We start from the raw sequence: 18,602 nt of genomic DNA on the forward strand, positions 1-18,602 counted from the left end.
CTGTCATCAATAGCCTGGAGCTCTAACCGCTAAGCCAATGCTGCCCCACTGAACCTCACAGATATTATTAACTGGTTCTGTAGGTTTTGGAGGCTGCACAGACTTAGATGTGAACTGAGGTCTCTTCAGTTAAAGGAAGCGTGAAGACAGTAAAACTGCAACAAACAACAAAATGTGAAAAAGAAAAAAGCAAGAAAAACTAAAACCGCAACTAAAGGTGAAACTGAGGCTGGACATTACATCACCAGCAAATCTGATCAGGTCGATAGAGGCTGAGATAACTTCATTTCTATTCTTGGCTGATGCTGCAAGACATCCTCTGCTTCACAAACACACACACATACAAATACAAAAACTAGGGCTGGCTGTACGATATAAAGGTTTTTGGATATTAATCATATTAATATTAAACACTAAATTCTAAAACTTATTCTACATGACGTGCGGCTCAATACAGTACATTTTAATTTACAATAAATTAGTTGATAACTGGTTGCACTAAACATTTTTTCATTAGTTGAACTTTCATGAGATCTTTCATATGCTAACTTACTATTTTCCAGTCAATTTTTAGCTTCTGGTCTGATACATTTTTCAAGGTTAAAATTGATGTGATTTAATATTTTGAATGTTTATTTTATGAAATTGTTTTTTTAAACACTACTATATGTTTTTATTTTACTGCGTAATTTTACACACTAATAGTATTACATGTTATAGTAAATAAATATTGTATTATTTACTACAAAGATGGGTTTAACTAAAAGTCCATTTAACATGAACTCAATTTCCCCTGTAGCAACATAAACCCCCTAAAATCACAACCCCTACAGTTCAGAACTGATTAATAAGACCCAATCGTTTTAGTGTGACCGCGTGCATCGCATAAGCCCCTCCCTCTTCCTGATGGGCTGCATTCAGGTTGACAGTGGTTTCCATTAAAACTGGTAGAGGTGATCTGGTGAGAGGTAATCAGCGTATCGTCATTAAGTATTACAGTGTTCAACATTGATGTTTTAATATGATTCAGCAAAGACTGTAGTCTCTCTGACTGTGTAGCAATAATAATAATAATAATAATAATAATAATAATAACAATATTATTATTATTATTATTATTTATTATTGTTTTGTTGTTGTTGTTGCTGCTTTATTGTGAACAATTCTCTAAATATATTTATTGATGAAACTAATATTGTAAAATCAATAAAAATAACATTTTTGCCAAATAATGCATGTTGTTTTCTGCTTTTTTAAATGGTAAATATGTGATCTTTGTTTGGGGTGAAAAATCTCAGATGCGATTTTACAAGCCTATTTACCACCCTGTTATCGTACCATTTTACGGAGACTCTTGAAATAAACCTGAGCTCTGGTTCACTGGCTGGTTTACTGGCTGGTCCTATCCCTAATGTCAATTTTCGGAGTGCAAATACAACAAATCAAGACTGTGATGTAACAGTTGTGTGGGTTTGGAATTGGCCTGTTTTCCAGCTGTTTTAATTCTCCTGGAATTTCTTTTGAAGGAGGAAGAGCAGTGATTAAGGTATCCGGTTTGTAGCCTCCAAGTACTGAACTCTCATTATTCAAGTCTTCCAAGACAAACACAGTTCTCCATTCTAGGGCTTCTTTAATTCCAAGGCAACTGCAACACTATCCGAGTCTGGAGTTATCAGGGAATGAGGCTGCATTTCCAAGATTCTTTCCTTGAAAGCCTTCCCAGACGTCTGCCTGAAGCAGTCTGCATTTTACTGTCATCTATTATACCCTCAGTTTATGTGGAAACGACCAAAGGCCAGAAACTCCAGAAATTATACTTGGTCATCCCGGGCAGAATCTGATATCAGTGGGGAAATGAGCTGGAATTTGAAGTCATAGGTTTGGAGCATTGTGCAGATATCCAAACACCTCAAACTGCTGCATGGACACCACTACAGAAACCAGTCTCCAACTTCTGCAGAGGTTCTTGTCCAGTTCTAGAGCGTTCAGAGTTACAATCGCTCAGGTTCAGGTGCATTTGAGTCTCCTCCAGAGTGTCCCATTCTATTGGTCAGTGCTTTTTTTAATGGACTTACAGTATATGAACTGTGAATATTGGTGTGCAAAGTGTGTCTCTCACATTTTCTGCAGGATCATCTGCAAAGAGCACCAGAGCGTTGCACTCTGGATTCTGCTCATTCAGCTACTTCCTCGGAAAGCACAAATCTAAGACACCCCACAGCAGAGTGCGCATCAAATCTACTTTCAAATATCGTGGTACTGTATGTTTGCCTTTGGGTTCATACCCGAGTACAGTATGTACATCTGTCGAGCTCTCTGTTCCTAAACTCCAAAGCTAGTCGTCGAATCGCTTGGGCTGCTTCAGCAGTTCCTGACTGCAGCTCGCAGGCAAAGCCACAGATAAACTTGCATGAACTCTTTTGCCGCTGCCGCCGCTGCTGCGTTTGATGCTTCGTGCATTAATAAGTAAAGCAGACTTGTTTGGAAAACTGAAAATTGCATATCAGTGGGGACCCAGTATTCGCCACCAAGCATTTACCTCAGTCACACTCCTGAGGTAGGCATACATTGACAGGCTGACAAATAAATAAATAAATAAACAAACAAACAAACAAGTCAACAAATAGATAAATAAAGTCCTGCGGGAAGAATCTGAAAGTGCACCACTGTGCTCAGTCAGCCAAACCAACCCGTTCGGCTCCCCGTGCTCAGAAAGCCAACGCACCCACACATCTGCTCAGCCCATTTTACATGGCTTTCAGACCAGGGCCGTTTCTCAATTTGCATTCCTGTGTGTTTCTCTGTCCCCGCGTCCTTTCCTGAAGTCATCTTCCACTGGCCAAGTTGCTTTCCAATACTCAGGAACGCATCTACCAAGAATGCTATGGGGCAGTGATGGCTCAGCAGCAGGCTATCGATGATGACAGGGTTGTGGGTTCGATACCCCGCCTCGGCAAGCTGCCACTGTTCGGCTTGGGCTTGAGCTAAGCACTTCACCCTCTCTCTGCTCCCCAGGCACCACAGCAATTGCTGCCCACCGCTCCGGGCATGTGTGTTCACTGTCACTGTGTGTGTTTGATTGCTAGTGTGTGAGTGTGTGAGTGTTTTTACTGCATGGATGGGTTAACTTCCAGCTGTGTCCAACACTAATGGACACATGATGGTGAATATGGGTGAATATGGTGGCCTATCAAGAAGAGGCAGCATCGGTTGGTGAGCTGTTGATGACAATGTGCAAACATACCCAGCATTCACTGCAAATTCAGCTCTGAAACGATGGACGGAGACCCTGGTCAGATCCACAACTGAGCATTTTTAACTTCTCATGTTTTAAATGAAATGTGCCGTTCAGTAGGTGGAGGTAATGCACCTCACGCTGGTCTGCTAAACACCATTAGCCCAAAAGAAGAAGAAATGGTCCTGGTTCTCATTTGAAATATCCTAGCCTTGATTCTGGTGTGTCGTAAGGCTTATACACCCTCGAGCGGTAGCCGTAGCTAAGCTAGTTAGCTGTGGATAATAGTGACATAGCAACAGCTGGACTTACAGGACTGAGAAATAGCAAATACACAGCTCATCTCAATAAGTGTCCTCTGTCCTCAAGATCGTTCATTAAGGCTACTTACAAAGAGCGTTCCTCTCAAGACCACGGGTCCTTTCTTCACGTTCTCTAGTACTGAGGAACACCCCAGCCTTTCCAATGAGGAGATGGGGAAGCACAGGCATGCTATGGGCTGGACGGATGGGATGGTCCAGGCTAAAACGTAATTCATGATCTACAAACACAGCACATGCTTTCACACCATCCATCACAGAGATTTGCCCTTTTTTATAAGCAGTGATACATGGAGGCCTTCAGTAGTTAGAAGGTTGAATACTGATGGATTTGGGGAAAAAAAACAATAATGCCTTCTAATACCCAGATTAGCACTGCAGATTTGGAAGCCCTGAATTCAATGGCTTTGTGATTCCTGAACCACAATAACCTTTGAGGTAAAATGAAAACTGTGCACTTCCAACTACTAAAGAGATTAGAGCGGTAATCCAAGCTTTAGTAGCATTTGCCTGTACAGATCTACTGTATCTGCAGGATCACTCACTGTTACATTTACATTTAAGGCATTTAACAGACGCTCTTCTCCAGAGCGACTTACAAAAGTGCTTTACTATTTACCCAAGAAAAACCTCAGCTGGTTTAAATAGACTAATAATTTAAAGATCCTCTAATCTTAGACTCTACTAAACACAAGTCAATAGGGTGACCACTCTGCTATTCGGGGGTCTTCAGTCTGGGTTTGAAGACAGCGAGCGTTGGACTCTGCTGTTCGGACATCCAGGGGAAGCTCGTTCCACCACTTCGGTGCAGGACAGAAAAAAGTCTGGACGCTCGTCTTCCGTGGATTTTGAGGGATGGTGGGTCGAGCCGAGCCATACTTGAAGCTGGAAGAGCTCTTGGTGCAGATCAGCTTTTGACCATCGCCATCAAGTATGGAGGGGCTGGCTGGTCCGGTCTTGGCTTTGTAGGCCAGAGTCAGGGGTCTAAATCTGATGACCTGGGCAGCAGCTACAGGAAGCCAGTAAAGAGAGAACACAGCAGTGGAGTGACATGGCTGAATTTAGGAACATTGAGGACGACCCGTATCGCTGCATTCTGGATAAGTTGCAGGGGTCTGTTAAACACTGTTAAATGCTCGCAGTGACCGTCAGTGACTGTGTGTAACGTCCACCCAACTTAAGAGATTCTCTTTATTTTCCCAAGAAGAGCAGAGCTCGACACAATGGCAAGAACCAAGTAGACTGGCAGTAAGTCCACCAGTCGCAAGGCCCCAGGGAAGCAGCTTTGTAGACACCTGCTCATCAATGAAGAGTATTCATAAGGAGTTTGTCTCTTTTAGGAATCTCAAACATACTGAATGGAGCTCCATCACTCTGGAGAACCCCACAGCCTAATGCTATGGACCCTCATGCCCCTCTAGGATTCCAGGCTTGGTATTAGATATGTTGGCCTACTTACAACTGACCTATTGGTCAGTGACTTTTTTATTTTTTATGGCGTTCCAGAGCTGGTAAGCCTGCATTGCCCTGCAGGAGGCCAGCAGAGCGTACTTATTGGGTCTGTGTACTTATTTTAATACAAGTTAAAAATGGGAGCTACTAATACTAAGACAGCGGCATTCAGCCAATACAGCATCAGTGAGATCAGGTTCTGATGTGGAATGATCAGTTCTGGAGGTTGTAGGTGGAGCGCCACCACTCCAGAATGCGTATAGCAACATTGCTGTTTACAGGTCCAGCATCGTGGCTCTGAGGGAGATCCGCAACTACCAGAAATCCGAGCTGCCTATGTGAAGACACTAACCATGTGTACCATCATGCCTGAAGATATCCAGCTGGTCCTCCATATTGGAGAGTGTGTTCTTCTCTTAAAGGCTAGAGAAAAGACACATCTGTAGCAGAGAGGCCTTTTACAGGCCTGAAGAACAAGCATGGTTACAAACAGGGTTCTTTAGGGGAACAGAAAAATTATTTTTGAGAGTTTATATTAGAGCCAAGATGTCCTTGAGGAAGCCAAGGTAAATGCTTAAATACTTAATATGTTTTTTATACGATTTTCGTTCTGTATGTTTTTTTATGCAGCTGTCCATTAAAGAATTCTGCACTCTCTGCAAGGCTCTGGATGGTCTGTTAGTGCTCAGGTAAGGTTTTATTCTTGGACTCTTTAAAAAAAAAAAAACTCTGAAAACTCAATTAATCATCGTCATAATTGGTAGATTACTAGACGACTAATATAATCAACAGTGGCAGCCTTAATACACGGGGAAAGATTGCCTGAGTGCACATTCTGCATTTAGAAAGCTGTTTGTTTACTCTCTAAATCACATTTAGCTGGAAGAATACAGGCAGTAATGGGACGATGCAGCACTGATTCGCTGATTCGCTGCTTTGGCTTCAATCCTGCACGCAGCTCCCTTCAGAAACGCTCCAATCGAGGAAAAAGGTGGTGCTGTTTTCACAACAGTCGGTGTTCATTCAGGTAGTGCCAAGGCCACAGGCTAGCTGATGATAGGAAGGTGCTCACTGTGCCTGTATCTCGACTCATTATGCGCTCTCTCAGGAATCAATTTTAATTCAATTAGCCGAAGCAGGAGGGGAGCAGCATGGTATAAACAGCACACGCATGCAAACACGCACCCAAACGCTGCTGATGATGAAACAAATAACTCAGAAACTGATTAAAGAATTAGAGGACAGCACCGAAGAAACACACTCACAGAATCATCCATAGACTAAAAAAAGACGTCCTGCTGATTTTTAATTTTAACCTGCCATCCTGAAAAACGGCCGTACCTAAAAGCTAATAAAACTGGGAGGATATGATTTATCTGCGTCCATATATCTATTGATATGAGCTCCACTCACTGTGAAAAACTCACAGCACCCTTCATTTGTTTAATTTCCTCTCAAATTGGACATTAAGTACACGTTCTTCATTTTTCAGATGTTTATGAGGAGATTAGATGGAAGATAATGGAGAAAGTCGAGACATACAAAAAAGACAGAGAAAACGGGACCCCCAACAACAATGCAAAACTTGAAAGACCTCCAACACTGCCCCCATCAGATAAACAGAACAGAGGCTTTCATCCTCAAGAGAGAGAGAAGAAGAAGCTCAAGCTCCAGATCTGAAAACATCTACAGATGCTCGTGACCATATTTCCACTCTCAGGTGACGACTTAACTGAAAGGGTCTGAAAGGATGTGGAGATGTTCAAGAAGCTCTTATTGAAAAGAACAAACAGACACATCCAACTGCTGAAGCTGCTGCTGCTGGTCTCAGAGCAATGGACTGACCTGCCCAGACCAGTCCAGACCTCAACATCACTGAAGCAGAAAACGAATGTGCTGAAGTGAGAGTGCCAATGAGCATTCAGACCGGAGCTTCTGCTCAAGTTCAGATGGTCTACAAGCTCAAGGTTGAGATGGTTTGTGGCCGTTTTTGAGACTGGTGGCAGGTGGGTCTGAGCATTTCGCCAATTCTTTTTGATCTGAACTTTTGAACTTCTCAATCTCAACCTCATCCATCACCCACAAGGGAGTTTCTTGTGATGTGGAGATGTTCAATAAGCAGTACAGAGCCAGCCTACTCACATGTTTCCATCAAAACAATGGAATTCTTGCATTTTGTCAGAAGTTTTGTAGTCTTGTTTTTTTTATTTTCATTTAAAGCAATGATGAAAAAAAATCTTTTGTGATGACGAGGAATTGAATTGTGCAGAGTCCTTGAGCGCCCCCAGGTATCGACACACGTACCTCCAGTAAAACAATGGTTTCAAAGTGTGGTTGGCCAGTCTGGACGGTTTTAAGACTGAGGAGAAATCTCTGAAATCTCTGTAACCTGAAAACTGAAAGCGAGTATTTTGAAAAGGTTGCCAGCTGTCATAAAGGTAAAGGTGGATCATTTGACATTAGATTTGATTCTGACTGTAAATTCCTCCCCAGGCCGATTCCGAGCCGCCGCCCACAGGCCCAAATAAGGACTTCCACCTTGTTTACGTTCATGTGTTTGGTATCGGCTCATGATTCATGTTCATTTGGTTCACGTGTTTGACCTGGGATTGGGGGGATTTAAGAAGCCTGTACAGAGAAGAACTGTATTGTCTGGGACCTCGAAGTTTCACAAGAGGTTCCCTGTACTGTAGAAGCGTGTTGAGGCCAGCTTCTGCTCAGTGTTCACGTTCAGGTGCAGGTCAGCCTGCCAATCAAGTCATCAGCGAGGTGAGGCTTGCTCACGGCCAGGATTTACTGGTAACCCACGTCTCAGCTAGGCGACCCACACTCACGGCAGCGCGCTGCGGTTCCAGGTTTGGTCGGCCTAACCGTTCTTGTTCAGTAGCTGGTCCCCCAGCTCAACCCCCCAGTCCCAGGTTCGGTTTTGGTTCGCCCTCTTGTTTGCCACATTCTGGTTTTGTTGATCACTGTGGTTCATGTTTTGCTGCCTTTTTGCCTCATTTGCCCCCTTTGTTTATCCTATTGCGTTAATAAAACTGCTGACTCCATCTCTGCGAGACAGAGGGGGCGGACCTAATGTCCATTGGTAGGCTGTTCCAGAGTCTCACTGCTGCAACAGCATAGGCTCGCTTCAGCTGAGACCGTGGAACAGCCAGGAGCAACTCGCTGAATATTACATTGGCTGACGTGTTAAAACGTAGTACGATCTGATGGTGACTAGGTGTACCAGGCTTGCAGACCTTCTGGAGATGCAGACTAGCCTAGACATTAAAGGGTCAGAAGCTTCAGGGTCAGGCAGATACATCCTGTTGCAACTGCCTAGATCGTAGTAGTCATCAAGATTGACCGTCCATTTAAAGAGCACACACTGTTGCCTCTCCCTAAATCTGTAAACCAACTATAAGGCTGTGTACTGAGACACAATACTTGAGAAGCTTGGGAAGCTTGGGAAGCTTGGGGTTGAGCTGCCTGCAGAACGGACTGTGAGCTAAGAGCTCTGCACAACTTTTTGCACCCCTAAATCTTCAGCTTACTTTCTTCTTCTCCGCACGAAAAAATGCAAGTATACAACAATGCAAAGACCTGGAATGGAAAAAAAACCTGGAGGCTAAAAACCATGTGATGAGTCATGTGATCTAGTTTTTTTAATGCCTGTGAGCAATCCTGCAGCTGAAATGTTGCACTCATTGTAAACAGGTCAGAGAGGTTTTACTAATACCAAGGTAAAGCCCTGTGGTAATCCAGACGAGATGAAATGAATGAAGGCATGTATGATCTTCTCCAAATCCTGATGAGCGAGACATGATTTGATTTTGGCGACTGGCCTGAGCTGATTGACCTGAAAACTGCTTTTGACAAAAGGATTTATTTGGCTGACCTCAACATCATTGAATGAATGCTTGGGAAGCGCTGCACCGTATCACACAGTGAAGTGCTGCAGTGAGAGTGCCAATGAATGTTCATACGGGAGCCCCTGTGCACGTTCAGACTGACTTCGGGTATATAAGTCAGGTCAAGATGGCCTATATAGTTCTGGGTGTTTACCCACTTCGTAGATCAGCTTCTCAATCTCAACCTCAGCCATCACCCACAAAGGAGTTTGAGACATGATGTCACATTTAAGGTCAGAATAAAAAAACGAAAAGGTCCTGGACATGAGGTTTCACATATTCCGACAGCACATCAAGATTATTTTGTCACCAGACTCTGATGAGCTCAGATTTGAGCTTGTTTTCATTTAAGCAGCCGAACTGAGGTAATAACCCTTGATGGCCAGGTAGCTAGCTTGCTAGTTTTAGCATTTAACTTGAGGTCCTCCTCATGGACCACCAGGAATTTTGTCATTCTCTCCACTGTAATGATCACAGTAAAATATTTGATGTAACATTAGATATCTGCTAGCAAATCCAGTCCAATTGTCTACCGCCAAAACTAATACAGCCTGGACAGTTCAATATTGTCAATGTGGCTAAGCTAGTTGACCAGCATAAGGTATGTTGTCATTTGAGTTGAATGGTTTAGCTGGTCTACCAGCATTACCAGCCTGACCTTAAAAGCCAGGGAAGAAAGGAGCTTTCCTGGTCCTCTACTGAAACCAACACCGCCTGGACAGTTCTAGTTGGTCAACTGGGTTAAGCTAGTTGACTAGCTTAGCTCTTGACCAGCATAAGATATGCTGTCATTTGAGTTGAATAGTTTAGCTGGTCTACCATTATGACCAACCTGACCAAAATAGCCAACAGTATGACTAAGCTTGACCAAGCTGGTCCATCAATCAATTTGTATGACTTAACCAGCTGGAGAGCACAGAAAATGCCGTCCTTTGGATGACCAGCTTGACCAAAAAAAAAAAAGGCTTAGACCATCTGAGACCAGCTTCCAGCAAAAGCTGGTATAGAGCAGGATTTCTCAGCAGGGTTTTAAAACCAGATTCTGGTTGGAAATCCATCCCAAACAGAGTTGCGGTTTTACAAACTTCACCTTACCAACATATGTCAATAGAAGGGAGCTTTCCTGGTCCCCTACTGAAACCAATACAGCCTGGGCAGTTCTAGTCAGTCCATTGGGTTAAGTTGGTTGACTAGCTTAGCTCTTGACCAGCAAAAGGTATGTTGTGATTTGAGTTGAATAGTTTCCCAACCTGACCAAACTAGCCAACAGTATGACCAAGCTTGACCATGATGGTCCACAAGTAGGCCAACAGATAATCTCAGTGGTTTGATTAATTGATTAATCAAATAATAATTGACCTTAATAATCATCAATTGCAGGGCTAATACACAGTGTAGTCTAATGAAACCCATGTGTGAATATGTGAACGTGTGCTCTGGGGAATGTGTGGCTTACCAGTGCTGTGTCTGTAAAACTGTCTGAAGTCCTCAGATGTTTTCTCACTCATTTAATGACCTCGTCTGAGTCCCAGGAACGGTGGCTTGCCTACAGAGGAGGAAAGGAAAATATTTTAAAGGAGAATCTCATCTAAATGTCTGCTGACATGACCAATAACCAGCGAAAGCTATTGGGGACAAGAAATCACATGCAGCACATTACACTAATTGATTCCTGCAATCTTTGCAATCATTTTTTGGGATTCAAAATTCTTCATTTGGTTCCTGCCATGCAAAAGTCTTGTATCTCCAAAATGGCAACTTTACATGAAAATGGAAAAAACTTCTTACTTTTAATGGAAATCAATGTAAAAAGGTTGTATTTTAGGTCATTTTGGAGAATTTCTATTTCATAATTGACCTTTTCTTGTTTGTTTTTTTTTTGTTCATTTATTCAATAATAAGCGGGTCAAGCACTCAAACAGAACACAGTCAAGCAAGGATACCAGCTGGAAAGTCCATTAAACTGATACTGCATGTTCATACTTATGTTTTCACCAGTTTCCACAAGTTATGCACCAAGTGGAGAGGTTGTAGCCCAAGATTATCCAAAGTCGGCCCTAATTTCGACGCATAGTGAAGCCAGGGTGTCCAGTTTTCATTTCTATTGGGGCCTTCATCATGACATTTTGACACAACCTAAGTGATTGCTGATTATAATCATGTCAAATCATTGTAATCATGTCAAAATGTGCTAAGATGTGGAGCACCACATTACTCAGCTTCATTAGTTTGATAGAATTCACAGTTTTACATTGTTTTTAATATATAATGTGTTTATGTTTTTAATAACGCATTATTCAACCACTGGTAATCCCAGGTATTTTGTTGTTCTCTCTCCATTATACTCTATGACCACAGTCAAATATTTAATGTCCTAGCAGTAGCGTTCACTATTTGGCTTCCTTCTGTATCCATCTGCTTGGAAATCCATCCCAAATGGAGTTGCGGTTTTACAAACTTCATCTTCAACATATGTCAATAGAAGGGAGCTTTCCTGGTCCCCTACTGAAACCAACTTCCCCAGCCTGGACAGTTCAAGTTGGTCAATTGGTTTAAGCTAGTTGACTAGCTTAGCTCTTGACCAGCATAAGATATGTTGTCATTTGAGTTGAATGGTTGAGCTGGTCTACCAGCATGACCAACCTGACCAAAATAGCCAACAGTATGAGCCAGAATTGACAAAGGTGGTTAAGCAAACTAGTCAGTCAGTATGACCAGCCTGATGACCACCTTAGCTGGGTTGGTCAGCCAGCTAAACCCGCTAAACCATTTAACTCAAATGAAAACATTTGCTATGGTGGCTTTTCATCCACCTTGACCAATAAAACCTTGCTTAGACCAAAAGTTGGTGTTGAGCTGGAATGTTTATTGGTTGTCAAGGTGGATGAAAAGCTGGTCATCCAGGTGATGCCATTCTCTGGGCATTAGGCTGGTCATACTGATTGACTGGTTTGGTAAAGCTGGTTGACCACCTTTGGCAGGCTTGTTCATACTGTTGACTAGTTTGGTCAGGTTGGTCATGCTGGTAGACCAGCTAAACCATTCGGTCAAATCAAAACATATCTTAAGGTGGTCAAGAGCTAAGCTAATCAACTAGCTTTCCCAGACTGGCCATCTTCCAGCTGTCCAGGCTGAATTGTTGAGCTGGATTTCTCAGATAATAATCTCACTCTAGAAATTAATGAGATGAACCACTGAGATGGTCATACCACTGTATTTTCCATTTTGGCCACAGCATTGTATATGGTAATTCAAATAACCCTCAAAAGGTGATAATCAAGTGGTCATACAGATGACCTTTGTTGTGATGACCATCAACCCCCCCTCAACTTCATCACCCTCCTACTCCTCCTTAAACTCCCCTTCTTCACCCTCACCTTCATCCCCCACATACCCCTCCTTAAATTCCCTTTTCTTCATCATCCTTTCCCCTCCCACAGTTCCCAATGTATATAAGGTCCTCTTGAAATATCCCTAATCAGACTGGATTTGTTTAGACTGGACATGGTCGGACTAGACTAGACTGACCGTGATCAAGCTGTGCCCGTGTATGATTTTCTGTCTGCACATGAATAAACTCCAAAGCTAAAGATCCAGTCTCCTGACCCCTGAATCTGACCCCTTGAGCAAGGCCCTTTACCCTCTCTGCTCCCCGGGTGCTGGAGTTGGCTGCCCACCACTCTGGGTGTGTGTGTGTACTCACTGCCCCTAACACATGTGTGTGTGTGTGTGTGAGTGTGTGTTCAGGACACATTTCGCTGTACACTGTACAGTGACAAATACGTGCACCTTTACCTTAGTGAGTATAACTGTTACATACTGCAGCTTGTGTGATATTGCTTAGGTAACTCACGCAAAAGCTTCTACTCATCCAAGTGTCAGAATCGCATGCATCTCATTGCAAACCAGAACCATCCATGTGAAACAGCAGATGACATTCTCAGTCAGGGCTTTGGCTCTGCACCGGTTTTGATCCGACCCAAATGAGTCTCTAAACGTCTGATGACACTACTGTGAAACATGCTGTCGTAAAAACGACATCTGACACACTAATGAATCCAAAATCCTGATGGCATATGGACTGAGACACTGGGAGCCGTGAACCAAAATCAAACATGCCAGCTATAACGGCTGAGGGCGACGATCACCAGACAGGGAAAGAAGAGGACGCTTGAGTGAATCTTCCAACTGCTGTCTTCTGTTATTGCTGTATTGCCGCTATTGTCCCATAAACCGAACCAAACACCACCAGCAGATTCAACCCGATACCCAAACCTGGCAACCAATCAATGCTTCATCAGATATTTGTACAGCTAACATTCTCAGTTTAGTCTAGCAGATTGGGAAAATACACTATATGTCCAAATGTCTGTGGACACCCCTAAATGAATCCATCCAGCTACTCCAGCTACACAGATGAGCAAGGGCCTTGCTCAAGGGCCCAACAGTGGCAGCTTGCCGAGCCCAGGTATCAAACCCACAACCCTGTCATCAGTAGCCCGGAGCTCTGACTACGAAGCCACCACTGTCCCCAGCACGTCCAATGGAATAGGACTCTCTGGAGTGGATAAGCATGGACATATTAGCACAATGCCTAAAACCGGGTGTGGGCTAGTAGAGGGGTATAAAGCCCCTCAGCATTGAGCTGTGGAGCAGTGGAAGAACTGTGTTCTCTGGAATGATGGTGGTGCTCCATCCAGTATTTTTGGAATGAGGAGTTGGGGATGATGAGGTAGAGTAGTGGTGAGCATCCAACATCCTGACCTCACTAATACTCTTGTCACTGAATGCAACCAAATTCTCATAGCAATGCTCTTCCAAAATCTAGTAGAAGGACTTCCTTGGACAGTAGAGACAGTTACTCCAAGTTCATTCGTCCCGAGGGCCAGGTTTGTGTTTGTGGTGAATGGATTAATAAAGAAAAATGTTTTACATTGACCACCATTGAAAGTTAAGGTTTTTTCCTTCTCCTGTAAAGTTGTCATTTTGGAGATACAAGGGTTTTGCATGACAGTGACGACGTTCTAGTTAACATGTCCATGTGGAGCCTGTATGGTCAGCTCAACTGGGAACCAGAAAGTTTTGTCCTCAATTCCACGTTGGCCCCAAATATGGATGCCCACCAGCGTCAGTGATGGGACCAGGAGGGGTTAAACATGGGCCCCATCTGAGTTGTACACAGTATACGAGGCCTACATGGGACCCATGTGAGATTAAGGTGGGCTCTAATTATGGGGCTCATTTGGAAAAGCACAATATACTGTGTCCCAATAAAAATGCATGTACAAACCCACTCATGCCCCCCTGAAACCCACCTAGCCCACGTTTCACCCATGTGAGCCCCACATGACCATGATGGCTGGGATAGTACCTCCAACCCAATTCTACCCAAGACGACCCAAGTCTACAAAAACATGAAGAACATGGAATCAAAACCACTCATTCTGTCTCTATGACTAGGTTTGTTTTGCCCACAGACCACAGAAACGTTGCCACCTAGAGGATTCCTAACCTAGGTTTAGTCTGACCGGTTCTGAGAGTGACGGGGCAGAAGGAGCTGAGGGCAGCAAGACTTGAGTCATAGATTTCCTCTGAAATGGAGCTTAATGCACATCCCTGGGGTTCTCCAGCCATCTTTCTGGTGCTGATAATGGTTTGAACCAAGTAACCTGGCAAACATCATGACTTGCCTGGTCCCTGTAGAGTACAACACCAAAGTAGAAGCTCATTATATCTGAGCAGAACTTGCAGAACCTTTTTAACACTTTTTAGAGTTGCTGAAGAAGTAATGCAACAGCGCACAGCTAGATAGCACTTTAGTCCATACTTTTTTACTTTCACTCAAGTGTATTTTGGGCTCAGTACTTTCACTTTACTTTTCATCAGCGCTGAGCATAAATCTGGACACCACTTCCCAGCCAGCACAGCAGCACAGCACCCCAGAGGCATAGAACCAAAGAACTGCAGTGGACTACATTTTAAACGGGACTCTGAAATCCCTCTTTTACCCACAACCCCTTTGAACTCAATGCACCTTTGGCTAAATGTTCATATAGTTTCCTCAGACCCTACACACACACATACTGTATTTATATATGCATCTATTTTAGCTTCTTCAACACTGGGATTTTTATATATAGTCTATAATTAAGTTTGTGTCTTTCTAGTATTGATTTGATTTTAAATACACAACCCAGCCGGTCATGTACTCAAAGAAGAATTGAGAAAACAGTGGAGCCACATCGTCTTGCATTTCTCCAAACTGCAGCTTCTAAAACAGGGATTGATGGATGCAAACTCCTGCAGAAACAGTAAGCACTTAGCACTTGGTTAAGTTTAGCCAATGTTTAGGTTACAATTACATTTAGGTTAGAATTCGGTTTAGGTGTAGTAGGTTAAGCTTAGGTGTAGGTTGAGGTCAGAATTCGGTTTAGGTGTAGCAGGTTAAGCTTAGGTGTAGGTTGAGGTCAGAATTCGGTTTAGGTGTAGTAGGTTAAGCTTAGGTGTAGGTTGAGGTCAGAATTCGGTTTAGGTGTAGTAGGTTAAGCTTAGGTGTAGGTTGAGGTCAGAATTCGGTTTAGGTGTAGTAGGTTAAGCTTAGGTGTAGGTTGAGGTCAGAATTCGGTTTAGGTGTAGTAGGTTAAGCTTAGGTGTAGGTTGAGGTCAGAATTCGGTTTAGGTGTAGTAGGTTAAGCTTAGGTGTAGGTTGAGGTCAGAATTCGGTTTAGGTGTAGTAGGTTAAGCTTAGGTGTAGGTTGAGGTCAGAATTCGGTTTAGGTGTAGTAGGTTAAGTTTAGGTGTAGGTTGAGGTCAGAATTCGGTTTAGGTGTAGTAAGTTAAGTTTAGGTGTAGGTTAAGGTCAGAATTCGGTTTAGGTGTAGGTTGAGATTTAGATGTAATGGGTTATGTTTAGGTAAAGGAATAGGTTTAGGTGTAGTGGTTTAGGTTTAGGTGTAGGAGGTTAAGCTTAGGTTAAGGTTTGAATTAGGTTAGCTCTAGTAGTTTAAGTTTAGGTGTAGGTTAAGGTTAAAATTAAGTTTAGGTGTAGTAAGTAAAGTTTAAGCTAAGGATAGAATTAGGTTTAGATGTAGTAGGTTAAGTTTAGGTTTAGGTTTAGTAGGTAAAGTTTAGGTTTAGGTTTAGTAGGTAAAGTTTAGGTTTAGGTCGAGGTTTAGGTGTAGTAGGTAAGATTAAGTGAGGGTTAGAATTAGGTTTAGGTTTAGGTTCAGGTAATAAAATTTCACTGGAATCACATGAATCCTGAAACACTCTGTTAATGACAATTGTACAGATTTTATGAGGCCAGGCGGGTCTGAAGATCTGAAGATTCAATTTATGAAACATGTGGAACATGTGGGTGCATCTACCATGCTTTTGGGGTTGTGTTGCTGCCAATGCTGGACAATACTGCATAGTTGTAGGCAAGAATGGATTCCACAAAATGCCATGGTGTAGACGAAAGTGTCAAAGAAATCTGTTAAAGGTGGAAGCTCAACAGAGAATAGCTTCTCCATCAGGATAATGATCCAACACATACTGAAACTACACCTAAACAGAACAAAGGTACTGTAATATGTCCAAACTTTTGCATAGGCCACATTCATTTTATTTTCCTGCATGGTCAGCTTTTGTGTTTGGTTAGCTCCAGAGCCTGTGTTTACCACTTTTCCAGGGTGCCCAAACTTCTGAACTGTACCATCCTTAGCACATTATGATGATAAGACGGCCGTTTCGGTCCTGCTCTTCTGATGCTGCCAGTCCTTCAGCAGAATGTTCTGGGTCAAGCCCTCTAGCCTGCCTGAGCTCTCCAGGCCAAGCGTCTGTCGACGCCCCGGTGCCAAAACGCTGCCATGGGTAGATAAGCGCTTCAGGAGCAGCCTGAGAGAGCCAGGCACACACACAGCTTGGAGGAGACTCTGGGGCTAAGCCTCCAAGAGCAAACACAGCCTTCCCTCAGCCATCCTTCCCGACCAGCTACACACACTCCTTTCAGCCATCGGGGCACGATGGACCCGAACGGTCCAATGCAGGCAAAGTTTGGACAGAAACAGCATTTGCATCCTCCAGCGAGGTCTAACAGAGGGTGGTTTGGCAAAAGATCCATATACACAGGTTTCTGCAGCCGATTACCCACGGCGTGTCTCTGAAGTTTTGCACAAAGCTACAAAGCTAATTTAGCTAAGAAGTTATATGAGCTTAGACTACATTAGCCTTGTAGCTCCAGTGCGAACTGAAGACACGAAGCAAGTCATAGCTGAGGAGTGAAAGAGGGGGTCTCTTTTAATGGCAGTTTTATTAAAGTTTATTAAAATGTTTTGGAGCAATGTAATGTTCTTGGGGTTATGTAGGGTGTAGGGTTATATAAGGGACATAGGTGAGGGGGCACCAATGCACTACCACTATGGCCCAGGGGTCGTGAGTTCAAATCCTAAGCCATGCAGTTTAAGCATCCTGTAAGCAGTTTGACAGATAGCTGCATGTAGATGCAGGTACATGTAGACCAATAGCGGCCATAAGAAGGCGGGCCTTAAGCAGTTTGACCAATAGCTGCATGTAGATGCAGGTACATGTAGACCAATAGCGGCCATAAGAAGGCGGGCCTTAAGCAGTTTGACCAATAGCTGCATGTAGATGCAGGTACATGTAGACCAATAGCAACGGGTGTGTATATATATATATATATATATATATATATATATATATATATATATATATATATAGCTTTGTTAAAATCATGAGAGTTGCGAAAGATAGAAAATTGCAAATATTATTACTTACAAGCCCACGTCTTCTATCTAACAGCATCTAACAGCAGTGCAACCTCCACATAACCTCCTAAATATGCAGTATAATCTACAGCAGGGGTGGGAAACTCTGGTCCCGGAGGGCCTGATTACTGTACGGTCTTGTGCGTTTTCTACCCCTGCTCTACAGCATGGACTGAATGCTATATCTAAATATGATGCTAGAATACACACCATTCATTCTCTCTGAGCTCCATCTAACTCAAACCCCACCACAGCAAAAAGAACACCACAACCTGCGTTAAAAATAAATAATAAAAACCTCTTATATACGTGAAGAGTGTGAATATGTGAAAAGGCAAAGCCTCCCTATATCAGCCTCTTCACTTAAAACGAGCAGACAGGCTTTTACCTTGAGGACCAAATCCATTAACTGTTGTTCCTCTGGAGGAAAGGTATTAGAGAGCCTCCCTAATTCCTTCGGTGTGCTGCGAGACTGGGTGGATGGATACAGAGGTGGAGGCTACATTACTGCTTGACCCAGTTAGAAATAATTGATTTCATGTGTCAACCCAGTCAAGTTAAGTTGAACAGTAATTCCAGGGAGCAGAGTGGAATTAATCAGGCTTCAGGCCGGCAGACACACAGAGCTCAGTCTGACAGCAGAATGAGAAAAGGAGCCGCCACATTTGTATTATTGATCAGGACATACATGTACTCTGAGACTTCCACTGAAGTGTGTCTCGTTGGGGAGGTTGACGTTAGGAACTGGACTGAATCTAAAAAGAACCTATAAAATCACTGCTGCTGAGTCCTACACTCTGGGTTAGCTTCAGTATATGCTTTCTACCATTAAGTACAGTCTTCAATGAAAGCACATCTCAAAGAATGCAGAGTAACTCTGAACACCTTCTCCTTGTTCTTCTGATGTTCCCATCCCAGATTGAGAGTACTGAGC

The 18,602-nt window shown here is 43.1% G+C and overlaps 1 protein-coding gene across 4 annotated transcripts in view; it reads right to left on the reverse strand.

Annotated features, from left to right (window-relative positions):
• The window catches only part of gulp1a (GULP PTB domain containing engulfment adaptor 1a), a 149,005-nt gene that overhangs the window by 80,198 nt on the left and 50,205 nt on the right, over positions 1-18,602 (reverse strand). For all 4 annotated transcript variants that reach the window (XM_072685416.1, XM_072685413.1, XM_072685415.1 and 1 more), the window contains exon 2: positions 10,357-10,446. The gene's annotated coding sequence lies outside the window, so the exon portion shown is untranslated. The remainder of the gene's footprint in view (positions 1-10,356; positions 10,447-18,602) is intronic.

This window comes from Salminus brasiliensis, chromosome 8 (genome assembly GCF_030463535.1).
Source record: "Salminus brasiliensis chromosome 8, fSalBra1.hap2, whole genome shotgun sequence".
Classification (NCBI taxonomy): Eukaryota; Metazoa; Chordata; class Actinopteri; order Characiformes; family Bryconidae; genus Salminus; species Salminus brasiliensis.